The 21,723-nt window shown below is 35.2% G+C and overlaps 1 protein-coding gene across 1 annotated transcript in view; it reads left to right on the forward strand.

Annotated features, from left to right (window-relative positions):
• Positions 1-10,248: 10,248 nt before the first annotated feature.
• Positions 10,249-21,723, forward strand: part of LOC118740165 — a 265,156-nt gene continuing 253,681 nt past the window's right edge. Inside the window, exon 1 of the mRNA XM_036471660.1 lies at positions 10,249-10,449. The gene's annotated coding sequence lies outside the window, so the exon portion shown is untranslated. The remainder of the gene's footprint in view (positions 10,450-21,723) is intronic.

The following is a 21,723-nucleotide window of genomic DNA, read 5'->3' on the forward strand; positions in this document are numbered from 1 at the left end:
CTTATGTGTCCAAAAATCAATATCCTTGTTTTCGGAAGCAACAACTTTTAATTTAATTTGTAGTGAAATTATAATTTTTCTTGAAGTCCGATAACGGAATCTTTGCCACGATATATACCACCACAAGCAAAACTGATACGAGAAGAATACGAAAGGTATTTTATGTCACCAAATGGCGGACTGCCATGATAGTATAAATTTATTTAAAAAAAAACTTAAAAGTTCAATACAGCCCACGACAAGGCAGTAGAACCTCAACATTTTTACCAGTCTTGACTATTTTTCTTCTACTTATTTCTTCTTCATTATTTTCGTATAAAAGTATAGCTCATTGTCTAACAAAAACTGCATAACTTGCAAGCTTTATACAAAATTTATAAAAATTTCTTAAACTTTTGAACACAATTCCAGGGTTTATAATTTGGATTTCTAGAAAAAAATGGTTATTTAGTTTTGTAGCTCATTAAAATTTAGTACAATAAGGTAGAGGTTTGAAGTTGCTAAAAGATCTTGTTGATTTTTTATAATTGTTTTAGCTGACGGTATTATGCACTTTCTTCTCTGTAAATTACTTCGTAAACTGCAAAACAAAATTTTTTCTAGAAACCCAAATTAAAAACCATTGAATTGTGATCAAAATTTTAAGAAATGTTTATAATTTTTGTATAAAGTTTGGAATTTGGACTTATGTGGTTTTTACTAGACAATGAGCTATGGTTTTATAGGAAAAAATTAACATCAAACAACAGAAGAAAAAAGTCAAGACTGATCAAAATGTTAAGGTGCTATCTTTTGTTGCGAGCTGTACATAAAATTATAAAATTTAATTCCAAACATAAATTATGTAAATTCGCAGCTTTCATTTAAACAAACATAACTCTTTTGTACCAATTCTACTTGTAATGAATAAAAAAACCTCTACGTAACAAAATTAAAAAGAAAACTGTTGCAACTTGAACTCCACATAGCACGTTGCAGTTATCGTCGAAAAATAAAAAAACTATACAATCAAACTTTTAAATAAATGCGTGAGTTTTCGTTGGGCACAAGTTTTTGCTTCTTTGCTTTCAAACAACAACAAATTTGCACAAAATGAGCCCGCAATATACAAAGCAGATGCAATTGATTTATTTTTTTTTTATTAAGAATACGCCAACACTTTATGGTCACAATTGCCGCATGCTCGAACAATCGTGTGATAAGTTTGGGGCAATTATTGTCACTATATTGCTTTTCGCCAACTTACGGCAATGAGAATTGTATAAAAAGAGGCAACCGTGTGACTGTACAGAATTTCATTGGGACAATTTTTTTATTGTGCTTAAATACAGCACAATAAAAATTGTTCCAGATTGGTCCATTTGCGGCAATCGTGGGATCTCAGCTTAAGAACATTTATTTTTATTTTTTTTAAATTTTACTCTATGTTTCTTTTACGCTCTCGCTGTAAATACTTACTGGAAATGTTTATGAATATACCTATTTTGACAGCCTCTTTTTGCTGATTTTAGCAATGGTTTCCTTTTAACAAACGCCATGTATTTACTTCTATGAGGTAGAGAAATATGACTATATTTTTAGCCACAAAAATTCAAATTTCAAATTTGACGAAATTGTAGCAAAAATGTCAATGTAGTACCAATGTACTTTTGGCTTCCAAAATTTATCAAACAAAGTACAATTGTACCATCAATTTCATCACTGGTTGTAAAAGAAAATTTAAACAAGTTGCATCAATTCACAAAAACTTTAAAAACAACTAGGATTACTGCAAATCTTATTAAAGCAAGTCTCCCGAAAAGAGCCGTCCACACATCGCAGAGTTTTGCGATTTTGTAAGAAAAGAAAAAATCAACTTCCATTTTGGTCACATAACGTCACTTTCATTTATTGCGTACATTTAAGGACCATGCGGTTCGATTGCTTACTTTTTTTGGTTACATATAGAGCTAATTATGTGGTCCAAAGAAGTAAAAGAAACACATGTTTTTACTTGTTGTATGTCATTGAAACTAACTATTTTTCGTGGAAATGGTATAAAGCTTGAAGCTTGCGAACAGAGTATGGCAATAGAAAAATACGAATTTTCAAGGATTCTATTTTTCCACGCCAAATCGTTTTTTCCCCGTATAAAATACATGCGAAACTTTAAGCGCTTTGCGCGAACTTGGCAAATTTATTTATTTAAAAAAAACAAGGGTATATTTTTCCGATATAGAACAACCTTAGGCGGCGATAGCATTAATACTTCGACTTTACTTACTTTCTACCACCCTAATGTACATATAACTAGTTGTTATTTTGACCTTTAAAACTAAAAATCGAAAAAGAGGAACTATAGAGCCAAAAAATGTAGTTATTTGGACTCGTGGATTAATTTATGCATAAAACATGGATGCATGTAAGCAATTTATAGAGTCCTTTAACCCACGTCGCCCACAAGTAGCACCCGGCTACTGCCCCCACCAGCCAACGCGACACCCACATTCAAATGCGCATCGCATCACCTGCAAAACAAAACGAGAAACAAAGTGTCGCATTCAACATCTTTTCCAACAACATCCCACGCACTCTCTATACCTTCCTTCCTGTTTGCCACTTATTATCAACCTTTGCTCGCGTTGCCATTCACACATTCACTCTATATAGTTAGTACACAGTTCGTCATTGACGGCTTTGCTTTTGATTTTGCATTTAATTGCATTGCGGAGGACGATGCTGTTTTGACATTTCGCTTACGGGCGAGTTCAATGTGTTTTTGCTTTTGCCCTCACGCGTATCTCAAATGAATAGCATGCAGCAACAACAACAAAAATATCTGTATGTATGTACTACATATAATGGCAGCAGCAGCAGCAGTAAAAAAATAAAAAAATGCAGGATCATCGACAATGGCTGTGACTGCGGGATACTGTCGTTCGCAAAGCAAGCACATGTTATGTTGCCAGCTGCAACGTGCAACAATGCGCAACACATTGCGAGCGAGCGAGTGGGGTGGTTGCTTTCCGTTGCTCCATTTCCTACTTCATTAGTGCAGTTTTGCTGTTGAATGCCAACGTAGTTAGTTAGTTAGTCAGCTAAACACTGGCGATACTAGCAAAAACAATAAAAACACAAGTTTCATCGCATAAAAAAAAAATCGCTTGCTTGTAGCAGCTTCAATAACACTCCATTGCAGCTGTTCACTTGCCTAACGCTTTTCTGACATTCTTCACATTTTTTTTTTGTATATTTTCCATGCTTGCTCGTATTTTCTTTACACTTTTTCGCTGTTATCCTGCTCGTTGCTACATGTTAGCTTTTCCCGATTGTGCTCCGCTGTTCTTGAGTTAATGTAGCGAGTTAGTTGGCGCTCTGAGCAAATACGAATGTGTATTCTCTGATTCATTTTCCTTCTCTTACACTTTCTCACCTGTGCACACTCGGTGGGGGGCTCGTTTTGAATTACACATCGAATTATTGAGTGTAAGCGGGCTGAATTTGGTGAAGGGTGGGAGTTCTTGCAATTTAAATAACTAGTAGGAAAGTTTTGTGATGAATTATCCTTCAGGAAAACGATTTTTTTCGGAAAAAATGTGTGACCGTGATTATGGGAAAGGAGAAGGATTAACCTAAAGATTCATTTGTACATGATTTTATCGATATTGAAATTTGTTATATTTATCGAAGTCGTTACAAAAATTTAACTTATTATCATCATCAGAACTTATACCGTCGATAAACGATATTATTATCGTTATAGAAAGATTATCTATATCCAAATTACTATCGAAATCCTTTTTGATTTATTTATAAGTATGATTTGTGTAGCTACTGCTGTATCTATATACCAAACTATCGTCATCAATATACACATTTTGTCTATATATTAATACGCTAACATAAATTTTTTCCACCTTCATTTTGGCGACTTAACGAACCGATTTCTAAACCATTGGGGAAGTATTTTTCTGTAAATTAGGAGAGTATTTATTATTTCGAAATTGGTTGAAAATTGCGGCCAAAATCGTTTTTTAAAAATTTCCGTATTTGTGTATAGTTAATGTTGCAACCAGTGATCGGACTTAAAAGTAAAAAAACTCTATTCTAAAATTAATTTTAGTGTAATAAAGTGCAAGATTTAAGTTGCTAAAAATTGCGTTGAGTTTTGGCAAATTTTTTCCTTGACAGTGTGAAGCAGTTCCTTCCATATCAAGATATTTTTCGAACATATATTGAAAGATTAATGCAACTTTGCGGAGTGCTGCCAGCTTTTCTTTTTATCACATCACGATGTAGCCAACAAATGAGGCACGTTCCAGAAACCGCTACGTGCGGTTTGAATGGTCGCCGCGAATAACGTTGTAAGCGCCAATTTACTCAAAATTGTTTTTTTTGCAGATTACCGAAAAATACTCTCGCGTATCATAAGGTCGCGAAGTTTCACAATTTCCATCAGTTTTCGGACATTAACCTACGCTCCAAAGTAAATAGTGAGTGGAAAAACGTTTTAAGTGCAGGTGACCATGGCCAATTTAGAGTTAAACAAGCGTAGTGCAAAAGTGTAATAATTTGTCGATTTTAGATGCACTGAAATTTGCTACAAGTAATTTTTAGCAAAAAAAACCGACTTCAACTCTCATATAAAAAAATATATATATATATCTGATGATCCACTGATCGGATCTTAACCAGATTAGTATGGGACTACCTCTGAGACACTACCTTTCCGATGCAAAAAGAATTATCGAAATCGGTTGACGTGGTCCAAAGTTATGCGGTAACATACATAAAAAAAAAATTAAAAAAAAATAAAAAAAATAAAAAAATATTCCGACGAACTGAAAAAAAATCGCCGTTTTTTCACATTTTCGCTATTAATTCTTTTTATAAATCATATATTTTGCAATTTAACACAATAAAACCACGTTTCCTGGCGAAAAATTTAATATGTATTGAGAAAATTTACTAGGTGGCAACTTTTTTCGAAAAAGTAAAACCTTCTTGAACATCCACACCCTAAGCCCTTTAATTGGACACCTTACTTTTGAAAATCGGACGAACGGAGCGGATCTTTTATGCGGAACAAAAAATGCCTTCGCGTATTATATATGTATAGTATATAGATTGTATAATTATCTAAGGTTGATGCTGTTAAGAGACATTTAAATGCCAATAATAAAGGGGCCCCTTTTTTAAATTACACAAAAAAGTGAGAAAGCTTGCTGGAGGTAAAAATTCCGCGCCGATCTATTTAGGTATATAGATTAATTAAATAAAGATACGCTTTCTTTCTCTCAGTGTACTCCCACTAGACACACATACACATATTTGTTAAGAAAATAGCCTTTCACAAACAGAATTCTAATAAATCCGAAATAGTAGCAATCCGTAAAAGCGACTGGTAGACATACGGGCAGACAGGCACGCAGACGGCGAGGGGCCATTGAGCACCACCCCAACAAAAACTTGCGAATAGATAGTCAAAGCACGGCTCTCACTCAATTGGTGGCAGGAAAGAGCTTTTTCTCGTCCTGAGCTGCGAAACACGCTACGGCCAAAGTAGTTGGAGCGGAGGAGCCTATGCGTTAAGACACGCACGCGATAGACGGCGTACTCGAAAAAATTCGATGCAGAAAAAATATGTGTTTGATAAAATTGAAAAATAAAAACCAGATGCAAATGTGTGTTTGTGTGCAAGCAGAAAATTGAAGAAAATGCAAATTGAAAAGTCAAAGCAATAAAAAAAATGCAATAAATCAATGCAAAAATCGCAAACGCAGTGGAAACGTGAATTAGCGAGGAAACGAGTGCTGACGGGCGAGAAAATCGAAGAAAAAAGGACATTTGCCAGCGCGAGGACGCAACGCAGGCAATATAAGTTGTAGCAGAAGTTAAGGAGGAATAGATAAAAAGTTTCCAATAGCAGCAGAATCAGCAAGCAATAGGCAGTAGTAGTACTACGGGGCCAGTAGAAAAGAACTAGGAGAAGTAAAATTTCGAAAAGTGCTGTAAGAAGAGTGAACTCGCTAGGCGCGGGCGGCAAGGGTGCCCGTGAGGGCAGCGAAAGAACGAGAACGACGCCGAGTGGTCGCCGAGGCTAGGCAAGTTGAGTGGCGGAAGCGTAAAGGAATGTGGTGCTGTGCGCTAGAAGAGCGCCTCAGCTGAAGCTGAGCTGCAGAGGCGCACTGCCTGCTGCGAGGCGACACACCGTCTCTACACCGTGTAAGCCCCTCGGCGCAGGTGGAGGCAAGAAAAAAAGGAAAAAATCAAACGTGAAATGGGCAACGCGACGTAATGAGCCAAAAATGAAGGAAATTAATAGGAAAATGCAAATTTGCAGAAAAAGACGGGAGTGAGCGAGAGCGCGAGCGAGCGAACGTAACCACGATAGAAGGGGTTTGAGAAATGACAAAGCTAAAAATGGAAAAAAATGCGTACAAAATTTTTGGAAAGCCATGAAAATGTCAGCATGAAAATTGCGTTGTATGAATTCGTAGAAAGCCCAAGGAGGGCTGTAATGGCGTGCAAGTGCAAGTGAAGAAGAAAAAAAGCTTTTTTGTTTAAAGTAGCATATTTTTAGGGTTGTACTGTGTAAAGTACCAGCCGACTGAATAACTGTATACGCACGAAAAGAATAAAAGCAAAACGTCAGCTGTTGAAACAGTAAAATATTAAAAATTTATGAACAGCATACATATACATAAAAGCAAAGGCCAGGAAAGTGAAAGGAAATTATAGAACACACACACACACTCACACATACACATTTAATTACTTACTCGCTAAGTAACCTTGACTGTGCAGTGTGGGTGCGTTGTGTAGAAGGAGCGTAAACGTGGAGAGCGCGCGCTGCCTGCTGACGAGTGGGAGGGGCTGGGTTTGAGGGGGTAAACAGCAATTGAAAGTAAAAGAAACAGAAAACGCCAAAAAATATGTTAACAATTTGTAAAAATTGCAACGCCCCTAAGTAGGCTAAGCGAAGGACCAAATGGGCCACCGTTTCAAAGTAGACTGCCAAATCAATCGAAAAACACTTCCCTTTGCCTGCGCCAACCGTTCGCCATTCTACCAGGAAGTTCACCAGCAACAAGCAGCATAGCAGCGACGTCACCCACCCACCCAACTCACTCCGATGACGCATTCCAACAGCAACAGTCTGCTGCAGAAGGTTATCTCGTTGCGTGAGAATATATACCCTACCAGCTGCTGCTCCCAGCCCGTTTTTGGCCTCTGCGTCTGCCTCAACCTCTTCGCTGACGCCGTCTCTAACGACTGGTTCGCTTGTAGCGTGAATGTTAAATGCACAGGCAGAAGACGTGACTTCGAAGCAGCCAAGCAACTGAAGATACTGCAACACTCAAGAGCAGAAGTAGTAGTAGAAGAAGACCAAGAAAGGGGCGAAATCCACACAAGAGAAGGTGAGGTAGCGGCCACGACAACAATAAGAACAAAAACAGCTGCACAACACTACAAGGACTACAAGGAACCTCGAAGCAATTCACAACAGCAGCACCATCAGCACCAGCAGCAACTTGTATGCACCAAAAACACAGCAAAAGCGGACAAGGTTTTCAGCGAGCAGCGAGTTCGACATCTCTATGAGCATACGCTAGTGTACGAGTATTTCGTGGTAGTGGTCGTACTTAAACGCTGCCGAAAGCCAATTACGCTCGGGCTCGCTGAATTTGAGCTACATAACCATTTATCGTTACTAGTTATGTTAATGCTCTGCCGTGTGGTGGCGAATGTGACGAGTGAGAGAGTAGCGGTTACGCCAGCAATGCTGCCTCCGATTCGATTGCAAGTTAACAGTGCTGCCAGTGAGAGTGTGGTGAATTTTAAATTGTCAAAGACAGCGGAAACTAAAGGAAGTGGTAAATACGGTGGTGGAAAACAACAAAATCGACAACACAAACAATGTGCAACGAAAGTTAGATGAAAAAACGTTAAAAATGTGAAAGAAGAAAAAGAGGCGGTAAAAGTAAAAAGTTGTACGACAACAACTACAAGCAAAAAGCAATAAGTCATTAAAAAGAAAGAATAATAAGAAGTTGACGTAAGTGAAAAGTGAAAATACAAACAAATACAATACCAGAATAGAATGAAAAGTATGGCAAAAGCACAGTATTGTGCTGCTGATAGAGATACCTATTCAAAAATACAGCAGTGTGGTAAATATGCGAAAATGTCAAAAGCGTTGTAAAGTAAACAATTAAAACAAACAAAACTTAAATGTAATATTAAAAAAAAAAACGAACATATTTATGCAGAAGTGAGTTGAGTTAAGAAAGTGCTCAAAGTAAAGTGAATATTTGAAATAAGAAAATGTTTAGTAAGGGAATGTGTTTCAAATATTTGAAATTTAATAAAATATTGTTCAAATATAAGCTGCTTGAGGAGCGCAGCTCTGGAAACTAAAATTGCATGCAAAAAAAAAAACAAAAAAAGTGGTTAAGATAAAAAAACACAAAAACGTGAAAGATATAAAATGAGTGGAACTTGTTACGCTAAAAAGCGGAAGCTAACATCACATACAAGAAAAAATCAGCCATAATAAATAAAAAAATAAAAATAAATAAATAACCTCAAATTATGATAATAGTTTTATTTAAACACTCGCCACATTGTTCAATTGCTCCTAACTACATGTAACCTGTATGACCTGCTGCCAATTTAAAACAATCCAAAAACACAAATTTATCAAAGTTTTTAAAGTACCAACCAAACTAAGAAGCAAGTCGTTTAACTTACAGGCACCAACAACAAAATCTTTCTACACAACTTTAATAAGTATTTGTTATCGAAAGTTAAATATAATCCACCAAGAGCGCACTCCAATTCCAACACGAAGCCCTTGAACTTATTTGTCCTAACTAAATACCGTTATCCTTGATACTAATTACTGCGTTTACTGCCGCCAGCAAGTTTTTGCTGTGTTTTGCCAAATTCCAAACAGTTAAACGCAACTCTATTCGATATCGAAAATAAAAATCGGTATTCACTCCACCTGAAGGCCAATGAAGCTGCGGGCTGCAGGTAAATAGAAATCCATACCAGAAAAAAACGACAAATCTCAATTTACCTACCATCTGCTTTTCTGGCCACTTCCCTTTGGCGCAACACTGCGTCAACATTTTTTAAATTCTTTTAAGCTCTTGCTTGTCGTAAATGCTGTGTAACGTGCTATTACAAATAACAGCAATACCAACGAGCAACAGCAATCAGCAATTCTCGACCGTCATCGTCGCCGTCTTGCAGTTTGTTGTCCGCACAGCAGTGATAAATATTAAATTTACAAAATCAGGAAACGTGTCAGTCAGTGGTCGCTGCACACTCTGTCGTTCAGTCATCGCCGGCCGAGCAGCTGACCATACAGTTCGTCGTCAACTCGTTTAGGATTTTTGCAATCGCATCAGCAGCAGCAGCGAGGAAGGAACGAACGAACGGTGACAGTTGACGCTGTATCGTTGTACGACGACACGTCCGTTCCGTTATGTCTGAAACCGGTGGCAAGTGGATGTGAAGGCGGAAGGAAATAGGCAGGAAAGTAACACTTTGCATAGCTGGCAACCAGCGGTGGTAGGACAACTTAACAAAGGACAACAACAACTAATGAAAACGAGTGAAGAAGAGCGGCGGTAGTAAAAGTACGGCATTTACACGAAAATAACTGTAAAGTGAACAATACACAAAAAAAACTACTTCTGACTCATGCGAAAATAAGTGTGGTAACAAAAGACAGCAACAACCACAACAACAAAAGCAACGATACGAGTACCACAAATAGGATTAAACCAAGGCATTGCAATGCTTTCGACTTAAACACAACAACACGAACAACAAAGCAGCTTGAAATAATACAACGCTGCAGCGCTGCTGTTTTTATGACGGCAGCGAAGCAAGTAAAGCAAGCAATAAACAAATTTAGAACACTCAAAACAACAAAAAAAAAAACAAAAACACCACCAACAGCAAAACTTAAGGAAAATCAATCTTTTTGCAAGTTGAGGCGTTTAATGAAAGCTTTCAACAGCCAAGCGTCGCCGAGTCGTCACACAAGTTGGAGAAGTTTCAGCTAGAAGTGGAAATAGCAACAAGAAAAACAATAGAAATAAATCTGAACAAGGCAAACAATAAGGATTTCGCTTGAATTTGTACAAACGTAATCCGATACAACTGCAGTGGCAAAAAAAAATGAAATAAGAAGTTAATAAAAAATAAAAAGGAAACCAGCAAATATTCAGAACAAGAAAAAAGTTGATAGATAGAAGAGGATGGTGACAAATTTCAAAATATTTAATATATATAGAAATGAGGGAAAATGTTAACAAATAAGAAATTATTAAAATCGAAAAGGCAGTTGAAAACTAAATTATAGTACCTACAACCAAAGGCAGATAATTAAAACGAAAGAAAACAAGCAACAGGACACACAAATCAATTCTATCATATTGATAAATAATTGAGGTGAGTAAAAATTTACACAATAAATAATTTATTTAATAGATATGTACTCTAGGGTGATTCAGATTTTTTTTGTCCTCGGAACTATGCTGAAAAACTTCGTTTAGATGCCAAAATAAGTCTTAGGGTTAAATGAGCCCTTAATATTAATATTAAGAATGTCCGCATCGCATAAGAATAACTTAGGAAAAATTGTTTTGTTTTTCTTCTGATTTTTATATTTAACGAACGATACTTTGTACTCTAAAGATATTGGAGTATTTTTTTCATTTTTCGATAAGTCTACTCGGTCAAATGTTATTCGAAGTCAAATTCGAATTCACCATTATATAAGCTTATCACAACCTTAAATTTGCTTTTTGAGTTCTTAGAAATTCATAAAACTGAACTATCGATATTATTCTAATCACCCTAATATACACATATACATATGTATACGCATAACATTTGTTAACTGAAATTGAAGCGCTTCATCTAAGATTAGAAGAAATTTATGAAGATAATATTTATTAATTTTAAAAATTGCAATTGAAACAAATTAATCTCATATTTCTCAAAATCTCTCATTACCATTATATTTAGTAAATACACCGTGCGACAGTAAATTTTACGCATAAAAAGCAGTATCTATTCTCGAAACTGCTGGTCAAATATGGTAAAACTCTTTTTAAAGGACTTTGAAGTTTTTAAAATATGATTACTTAAAAAATTAAAAAAAAAATTGGCGCAATGTAGAAAAACAGTATATCAATTAAAGAGAAAAATTTGTAGAATTAAAGCCGATTGGTACATAAGGACAATTAGGTATTGAAAATGTAATTTTAAAACTTTATCCTGGAATATTTTTGAAACTGCAATAACTATTTTGTAAAAAATGATATGTTAAGGACTTACCTCATCTACGAACTTCGTCCTTCTAATGTTATTAGCTAAAAAAAAAAATATAATTAACTAAACGGGAATTTTCAACACCTATTCATCCTTGTGTACCAAAAAATTTTGATTTTTTCTTAATTCTAAAGAATTTTTTTAAATACTTTTAGGAATGAATCATATTTTAGAAACTACAAATCGGGAGTATTGAAAAATTATAGAATCAACAATCGGGTATTATTATTGGAAGCCTCCTGAAGAGAAACAGAGAAACCGTTTCTACGAAAGTGTTTTTTCTCCATAGAAAATACATGAAAAACTTCATGGACTTTGAGGCAGTGCTAAATATAATTTGTTAAAAAAAATACGGGTATTCTTTTCGTTTTAGAATAATCGTGAGGGGTGAGAGTTTAACATTGTAAACTTTTTTTAGGACCATCCTAATGCGTAGGTGTCCGCTGTGGTTTAGTGGTCAGCAGTGCACGCTACCATTCCGCAGGGCCTGGGTTCAAGCCCGGTTCAACCCAACATAAAAAAACTATTTTTTTTAACTTTCCATTGTAGCGTATATTTGTTTTCGCCAAATCGAACATTATGAAATTTTCCTAAAATTTTCTATAAAAAATTTAAAATTCTTGATTCGTACGAAAACAAGAACACACAACATTATCATTGAGAATTTGTTTGGCTATCGTTACCAATTGGACCCAAGGGTCATATATGTCTCTGTTTTCACATATCAGTGAAACTTTAAACTTTCAGTTCGTTTAACAAACACTGCGCACGGGAGCCAGCCTGCACTTCCCGACTAAAAAATATCGCAACAATCACCCAAATGTGGAATGTGCAGCTAGTTTGTATTCAAAGAACACCGCAATAATTTTATAATATGTGTTAAATGTGACGAAAAAAAGACAAAAAATAAACAGTTATCAATTAATCAGCTTCATTCATATTTTTTTATGCAAATAAGTTTCGCAGAGTCAAAAATTACCTTAAGGACCAATTTGGTTCGAAATTTAAAGGGCTTATGAGCAGAGTGTCCAGATTTGGCGATTTAGTGCCAATTCGTAGTTTTTTTTTGATATTTGCGCGTGAAGTCGCCATTGACGATTTTTTTCCCTTCAAATAAATTTTTTCCAATTACAAAAATATACAAGACCTAGTTTTACACGATAATTTTACAGCTAATGAACTGCGTGATAAACTTGACTTAAGAAGTATATTAAAAGACTGCCAAAAATTTTTAATCACCCTAATCGAAGACCTTTTGAAACGATTACCTAGTCAATTAAATACTTTTAAAAAAGCTTTGATTTTGTCACCAGAAAAGTGTTTGAATCACAAGAGGGAGAGTTTCAGGGACCTGCCAATTCACTATTTGACTTTGAGGGAAAGAAAAGCAGCTGAATCAGTATTTCTAAATTTTTTAACTTTCCCCATGGAATAAACTTTTTCAGAACCATTCCATCCGACTCTGAAGAATTTTCGATAATTGCCTACGGAGTGAAAACCGCAACAGGCAATAAAATGTTTGGAAATATAAGTAAAGTAGCCTTCATATTATAATCCTTGCCGCACTCACATGCTTTTGTTGAGCGCGTTTTTTCCGTAATGAATTCAACAACAACTAAGATTCTAAATAGGATGAGGTTGGAAAGCCTTAATTTAATAGTTCGAATAAAGTGTTATATGAAGGCTAATAGTTTCTGTTGCAAAACGTTTTTAATATCAAACAGTAAGGTATGAAGGATGAATAGGTGATTGTGAAGAAATTGTGGTAATAGCTGATCTCGCCTTATTATAGGTTTTTATTTAGTTTTTAGCGCCGAGCTCTTAAAAGCGTATTGTGCGATTAATCAATTAATATGAGTTATAATAAATTTAATAATTGCGCAGTCCTATTGCAAAATGTGTTGAAACAAATATTTTTAAATAAAAGATTTGTTATGTCGATTTCATGGATTTTATAAAAAAAAGGCAATTTTTGGCAATTTTTTTTTTTCAGAAATTGCGCTTTTTTAAGCAGGCATGCCCAACGCCGACAGAACTCCATAAGCAAGTGCCCTGCGCTGGCAGAATTCTATAGGCAAGTGACCTGCGCTGGGCATGCCTGTTTTAAACAATCTGGACACCCTGGTTATGAGGGCTAATTTAATAATTTTACTTTAATAATGCTTACATTGAACACTTCCTCTGTTGACAACTGCAATTGCTTTTTCTTCTTTGCGCTTCTTAAGATCTCACTGCTTCGTTGCACTATTTAGGTGGATCCAAAGCACTTGAAACCGCAACCAACTACTTTCTGTGAAATTTCATAATATTTATAGTTTCAGCCGTTTGAAGTTCTATGACATTCAACAATACGACAGTATAAAACACCTTGTGAACTCCCTAATTATGTATATCTATAAATTTTCTTCACGGCGCCTTGCAGCCCTGACTCATTGCATTTTACTTGCTTCGAAAATGCATAAAATGACAACGCCCGGACAATTTTTTTACACATTTCTCATAGAAAACACTCTCCACTATCGAATTATAAACAATTGAGTACACGTTCCCAGATATTTCTATTAGAAATTCTTATTTTTCACAAATATTCGCACACGCGCAGCGGAAACCAAAGCGATTAGCTTAAATGGCGTCGGAAGTTTGACAATGCGCAGTGTTGTATTGGCACTGCAAATAAAAAAAAAACAACAGAGTATTCACAATATGGTTGGCAAATTGTTGACCGCAGTAGGAAAGAAAATTTTACAATTAAAAACATATACAAAATGAGAGCATGCAACAACATGGCACACATGTCAACTACTTCAGATTTCAATCTTCTTAAAAAAAAGCGCAGTGTATGATGCAAAACACTGTTCGTAATGGTAAATGATCTAGCCTAGCCATAGCCACAATGCTATCGTTCGGCAGATGGCGCCGCGCTGCACTACCTTTTGACCAGCTGACAGCTGACAAATTTTGTGGCATCTTGCATTTGTATGTGGGAAACAGTGATGCAAGACTTTCTCTGCTAAATTCCCCACGAAACTTACCTCAATTGCCCACATCTTAAAAATTTGTACCACGTAATTCCCAAAGAATTCAAAACATATATTTCAGTGGTAAAGAAGTAACATCCTTAATATACATATATATATATAATATTCTTTCGCATCGATAATTATGTTAAATGAAAATCTCTTTTTTATTGAAATGCCCATTTACCCTTTTAGGGCGTGTGTGAATCGGTAACAAAGTTCTATGGGGAACGCTGTTGAATAATATTTTACTATGGTGAGACAGTTTTGCCAATCTGCTGTGTGAAATGAAATATTTATTGACAACAGTAAATTTATGATAACCACAAAATTATGCGGAATAAAATATTACAAATTGAAGTGAAATTAATATTTTAAGAAAACATCTGCCATCGTTGATTGCAATTCATCAATTTAAGCTTTTATTTAACGAAAAATTATACACATCAACAATCTTTGCGATTGTCAAAATTTTCTATGCATTTGTCAAAAATTTCACTAGCCTCATGAGCTACTAAAATTTTATTCACCTCATAGTTGTCAAAAACTTACTCGCCGCGAACTTTGTTACCGATTCACACACGCTCTTAATAATTTTTGTTGCAAACTATCCCTCCAATAAAGAAATTACCCACAATCTGGCATCACTGGTGGGAAAGCGCCAGCAGCAGAACAAGAACAAGAAAAGCAATTAGCTCCTAACTGGCGCTCTTTAGGCCAGAAATTTTGTAGCATCGAACATTTTCTATGTACATACATATGTATGTAAATAAGTTCGCTTTGAAAATGCTTACCTTAAACACTTTGCAAAGGCTTTCCCATACTTGCCATTGCTTATACCAATGCACTTCATGGTAATTATATTTCTTCACTATTTTTCTTCGCGGGGGCTTGGAGCGCCCACTAACTACATTTTATTTCTTGTAAAAAGGCATAAACAACAACACTCGTACAAATTTTTTATGCGTTACACAGAGAAAACACTGCACCATGGAATTATAAACAACGTAGCACATTTTTAGACATGTTTTTATAAGAAATTTACATTTTTCACTAAATTGTTCACCCGCGCATCGGAAACCAACGCATTTAGCTTAAATGGCGGCGGAAGTTTGACATTGCACAGGGTTGTAGTTGCGTTGCAAATAAATTAATAGAGGTATTCACAATATGGTTGACAAAATTGTTATAGGCCAAGCTAAATTAATTTAAGAACCGGTTTTAATAAATATAAATTATTTTAATATATGTAAAATGTGTATGTATGTACATATATAAACTTCCATTTCTTTAAATCTTTTTTATACCCGAGCGAACTTGTGCACAAGGGTATTATTATAACTTTGTTCACATAAAGGTTGTTTGTAACAGGCAAAACGAATCGAGATAGATATAGACAAATGTATATATAATTGATTGATATAATTGAATGAAAAGCGAAAACGCCCGAACTTAGAATTTCTTATGTGTTTTGTTTTTTTTTAATTTTTAGCTTATGAACGCATGGCGGCACCTGTTGACAAATGGAAGAGTCATTTACAATACCAATAATTGACGAACCAATAATCAAATCAAATCAAGCCGCTAAATGTAAATAGGAAAACTAATAAAAGTTTTGATATTATATATGTATTCGTATGTATATACATACATATTGTAATAAAATATATATTTTATTTGCATTATAAAAATTATTCTTAGAAGTGGCAGCACTCAACTTCCTTACATAAATGCACCCTTGCCCAATGCAAAGCATTTGCCGCCATTTGAACGGTCAGCTGTCAGTTTCCGCTGTGATTAGTTAAAAGTGTTTAGCAGCAGTTTATTAAGAATGTGAATTTCCAGAAAAATTGTGCAAATCATTAATTGTTTCTTTTAAATGCCTACAGCATTTAGTATATTTATTTAGAATGCGTTCAAATTGTATGTATGTACGTACATATGTATTCATGCGGGCTATATACTTAACTAGTGTTAATGCCACTAGTGTTTGGCAATGTAGCGAGTGAATGCAGAAAAAAATGCATGCAAGTGTTTTAACGCCCGCAGGAGCAAAGGAAAAGTGGCCAACAGCACGTTTCGTGCTAACGAAATTGGAACTCAGCCTTGACTAAGCTGAAGTAAGTTAGTTATTCAATCAAACATTCACTTACCACAATACTTATAATTCAATTAGCAGCAAAATTTTGTACGCTAAATGGCTTGGAAAAGTTTAGACAGCGGCGCGGAAGTTGTTGTTTTTGACTTTTCCGCTCCTAATTTACTTGGAGACTGAACTAAGAGAAGGGTATATGGCTTTCGACCAAAAGTAAATGATATGTAACTATTAGTTTTTATATATCGTTGCCTTAATTCATACAAGCCCTAACCAACACCTTTTTCGAAATTTCGTTTTTCAAAGATTTTGGTAGCATATATTAAAATACACTTTCCCTCAAAATTTTAAGGGTTTAGTACCGAAAACAACGGAGCTACATGCTATTTTTTTTAAAAGTCCCACCTGTTTTTGACACCCTTTTTATAATGTTTTTTGCTTCTCCTGTAAAATTAAGAATTTGTTGGGCCTTTGTGAATTACAGTGACGATATGAAGTTCTCAGAAGCTGGTTCGTTTGCAGTTAATCTGCAATCAATCTTTCTCCCTTTAAGGCTTCGCAACTCGCCATCGATAGTCTTTTTAACTATCGATATTTTCTTCTCTACTTTCACTACTCTATAATTCAAATTTTAAATTTATTTGAGCAAAGGCTTCTTCGTTTTGATACACGTGAACGCAAGTATGTTAATCAAGCCAAAAAAGGTTATATACAGGTGCACCTCTAAACGTAATTACCCATTGAAAACGAAACGAGACTATCGATACTATCGAGTGAGAACCCTATCGATAGTTTTCCAGCTCTAGTGTTTAGCAAACTCATCTTATACCTTTGTGTGACATTTCTGTATCCTTGTGTTTAAAAAGATAAATCGTTCTATCATACATACATACATACATACATATGTAAGTACCAGGGATGTGAATTTTTCAGCGTTTTTCCGATCCCGGAATTTCCGGGAAACTTAAATCATGAAAAAATTGCTTCTATATTGCTTAAGAAGCTCTGACATCAGGATTAATTTAAAAGTACTTTGTAATATAAAAGCTATGATTAATTCCAAAAAATATTTATAAAATTCAATGCTAGTAGAATAAAAATATGAGTACCGAATGCAAGAGAAAATTTCTTTAGAATAAAAAAAAAAATTTTTTTTTGGATTCACAAGGCTGAATAGATAATTTTTGAAGCTGATAAAGTTAGAAGGGCGAAGTTCGGGGATGTTATCGAGTTTATATAAGACCTTAACATATAATTTTTTCAAAAACAAATAATGCGAATTTTCAAGGATAAAATTTTAAAAGGACATTTTCAATACTTACCAGTTCTTCTGCACTAAAAATCGGTTTAAATTCGACAGGATAATTTTTAATTCATCTTTAATTTGATACCCATACTTTTTCTGTTAGGACATTTCTGTGAATTTTTTAAATAAATTTTGTATTACTGAAGTCAGAGTGAAAAACTAAAACGCAATTTTACGCTAGCGTATTACTTATTTCTTACAACTGCTTACACCATTTTTAGCTGGGACCGCACGACCTGTTCGCACGTACACAGTAACATCAATTGCATGCATACTACAAAAATGCTCTGCTGAAGCTGCCCTCCTCTGCTCTAAAGATTATTATTATTATCTATTTTTTGTTTGTGAAAACAAGGTTTTTTGTCGAACGTGAAAATTGTGAAAGAATCTCCTCCCTGCATGATTTTAAAACCAATTAAAAGTTATCCGTAATAAGTAGTCGACTACGAAATTCTTGCAAGGATATAGTCACGGTGACCATATTTCTGATAGCCGAATACGGGTTAAAAAATAAGTTTGGCAATTTTTTTTCATAAAAGCTATAGGATTTTAAAACCTTTTTCAATTTTCCTATTTTTATTAGCCCTGAAACAGTATCTTTATTTTGCATAAATTCGATCTTTTGTGAAGCAGCACATAATTCAGTTGTAGCATCACATATTTGTAGAATATTTTCCATAACTTTGGGCTCGGGACTTTTACCCCGCCAGGTTTCTGTTACAAATATTCCAAGGCAGGGAAAGATAATGGAAATATTAGATTACTTTTGAAGCACGAGTGATATTCAGCGGATTATTTTCTGACTCGGATTTCGGCCAAGCACAATGCAGTGAATAACATGCGGAACGAGCTGAATTGCAAAGCATACCTTTGAAGGGTTCCACTTACCTTCCATCTTTGAGAAATTCTTACTTTTACAACATTCTCATGGTAGCCTTCTTATTTAGAGTTTCTCACGTTGAACAATCCCTCATTCAATCAGCAATATTTTTTTTTTGCGTAGTTTCCCCCAATGAATATCTGCACGCTTCACAAAATTTAAAATTAAATCCACACGAGGGCACGGACAGGTACAAGTAAACGCGAAAAAACAGCAAGTATTTTGTTGTTGGTTTTGGAATCCATCTATGTAAACAAAGTTTGAAATTTTACAGTAATATATAAAGTATAAATGACAGTTTAAAGACGGATTCTCGACAAAAGTAAAGTGAGCTGCTCTACTGCTGATACCTGTTGAATATGCATCTAATTGACTATTCTAAAATCCAATTTACGCTTTCTGAAATTCAATTGACTATTCCAAAATCCAACTGGAAATGGTTTAGTTTATAGGCATGTCATTTTTATGAGCTGCCGCGGTGCCAAAGTAGCCGAATACGGGACAAATACGGGAAATTAAAAGAAATACTGAACTTTTGGCGTCCCGTATGAAATAAATAAATTACCAAGACAATTGGCGAAAAGAGAGGACTGTTCCCTACAATACAGGACGGATGGTCACCGCACGTATAGAAGACATATGCACATAGGCTTTTATTAAATTAAAAAAAAAAACTTTCTATTTAATTTTTGTATTTTCTCAGGACATGTACATATGCAATTTATCTTAACAAATACCAACAACTCCTATTAAACACCTGACTCGCTGCCACTGCACGCTGGTAATAAAATGTAGCTGCGCATTTGCACATTTATGTTATTTATGTGACAGATAAAGGAAGTAAACAGACGTCCCACCGTCCGATGAAATATGTGACCAGCGCACAAAAGAGGCATAATGAATATTGTATGTGATTTGCGCAAATGTACATATGTATGTACATACATATGTCTGTATGAGTGTATGTAGTATGTGCAATTATGGACAGTATAATGACCATTGCAGCTCACGTATGACTAACTTAAGCGCCTTTATTGCCGTGTAGTATGTATTACAGTCCAAATACGAGTACTCGTACGACATGTGGCATATGCCTAACAATTCATACAAATTCCCAGCCACCTGAACGCACATATGACCATACATATAGTAGATACATACATACTTGAGTGCACATAAAACCGACTTGCCATTGTTATTAGTTAGCATAATAGATGAAATGAGAATGCAAATATAAATGTACATAAAAAAGAAAGAATAATGCTTAGGCGGGGAAACATACTCACGCGAACACTTATATATGTACATATGTTTTTGAAAGCACAGACATGTGTACACCTGCATACCTATATATGTCTGTCCGTCTATGTCTGCCCTCACCGACAAGGATATTCAGCACCCATTTGCAATGCTCGCTTGGCTGAGTGTCATTTTGCTACTGCGGCATTTTCGCCTGCCAGTCGCTGTAATAACGCATTCATGCAAAGCGTCTATTGTAGTTGCACACAAACAGCTAAAAAAAAAACATCCTAAAACAATGAAATGAGAAATATTCGTGTGAAGCTTTTACGTTATTGTCCTATTTGTACCTGGTAGTTATATATTTGTAGTTACCTAACTCCACTATTTGCATTCGTACATATGTATGTACATAAACAAGTTTCTTACTTTTAGCTTCGCATGTCCTTCGCATTCAGCACGCTGCACAGTGGCAGCAACGACGAAAAAGCTGGCAAATTTTCCAAAAATCTAAGTTGTCCGACTGTTGCAAAACAAAAAGAAGGTCCATTTCGTAGTGGAGAAAAAGTATAAGCCACCCTTTTTTTTTGTATCTTCTTCACCAGAGGTTCTCAAATTATGCAAAAACCGTTTTTTTTTGTACACTTTCACCTGGTTTTTCTCAAAATATGAATAAAATGAAAACTTTATACTCCCAGCCTCGTAATAAGCACAAAAAAGTCTATCAAAAACAGCTTAAAACATTTCTTGAACAATAAAAAAATATTGGGAAAAAAATTTGTTAAAGTCACTTTCTGCTGTTCAATAAATAACTACATATAAGTGGCCTTTTGGCGAAGATACAAGGATGGTATTGTCGCGAATAGTAGTCGAGAGTTCTGGTTTTAATTTAAGCCTAAGTGCTATCATCTTTTCTATCTTTGCTAGAGCTACCCAAATATAACACCTTCAGTTTTTAAAAAATAACTTTATATGGGAAGTGGGCGTATTTGTGGGTGGATTTTGTTTATATTCACACCTTATACTAATATTTACTAAAGAATCTTGTGTTCCAAACTTGAAGCCTCTAGCTTAATTTTTACTATATACAGCCAGCTTTTTCGTGATTTCTCCCACTGTGCGCTGGGTCGTTTAATGCGGCGCGACTTTATTATTAGTAGCTTTTTTTGTTTATTGCTATTGTTGTTGGTGTCATTGCAGTACTGTTTCTTCATTTCATTTAGTTTTTCCTCATATGTTTGTTCATATATATAGCACGTACATACAAACTAAACATAGACAATAAAATTAATTATCCAAGCATTACAGCGCAATGTAGTTCACTTGACGTTTTTTCTCCGACTGCTTGAAGCGACTTTATTGGCCAACTTTTGTTGAAATGCCTTGTTATGGAATGCCATTATCTTCATTTAGTTCGCTTACTCTACTTCGCTGAAGCCTGAAAACCTGAAAAAGTAACTTAGGAGCCACGTTAACTACTCTCATACATACATACATAGGTATATATGTATATGTGTATAAATACCGTCACTCATTCATACAAACATCTACATATATCCGCATAGCCACAGCTGAAATTCCTTAATTTTGTTGGCTGTGTTTCATTTGGTTTTTATATATGTATGTAGTTCGTGTACTGCTTCGACAATGACTATTTCAGACGATCAAGGTCATTTCTTTTGGCTTAGCAATGCTTGCTCGCTCGCTCCGTGGGGTAGCCGGAACTCCAAAGTGCTGAAAACACCGTTACTTAGTTCGCTTAGAAAACCAAAAGTAGCAATAAATTGCTGCCAAAGCCTAATTAGCCAGCTTGTGTCATAGCAAGCGTCAGCAGAGCTATTTTACTAATCAA

This window comes from Rhagoletis pomonella, unplaced genomic scaffold (assembly GCF_013731165.1).
Source record: "Rhagoletis pomonella isolate Grant_MI unplaced genomic scaffold, Rhpom_1.0 Rhpom_scaffold_00005, whole genome shotgun sequence".
Lineage (NCBI taxonomy): Eukaryota > Metazoa > Arthropoda > Insecta > Diptera > Tephritidae > Rhagoletis > Rhagoletis pomonella.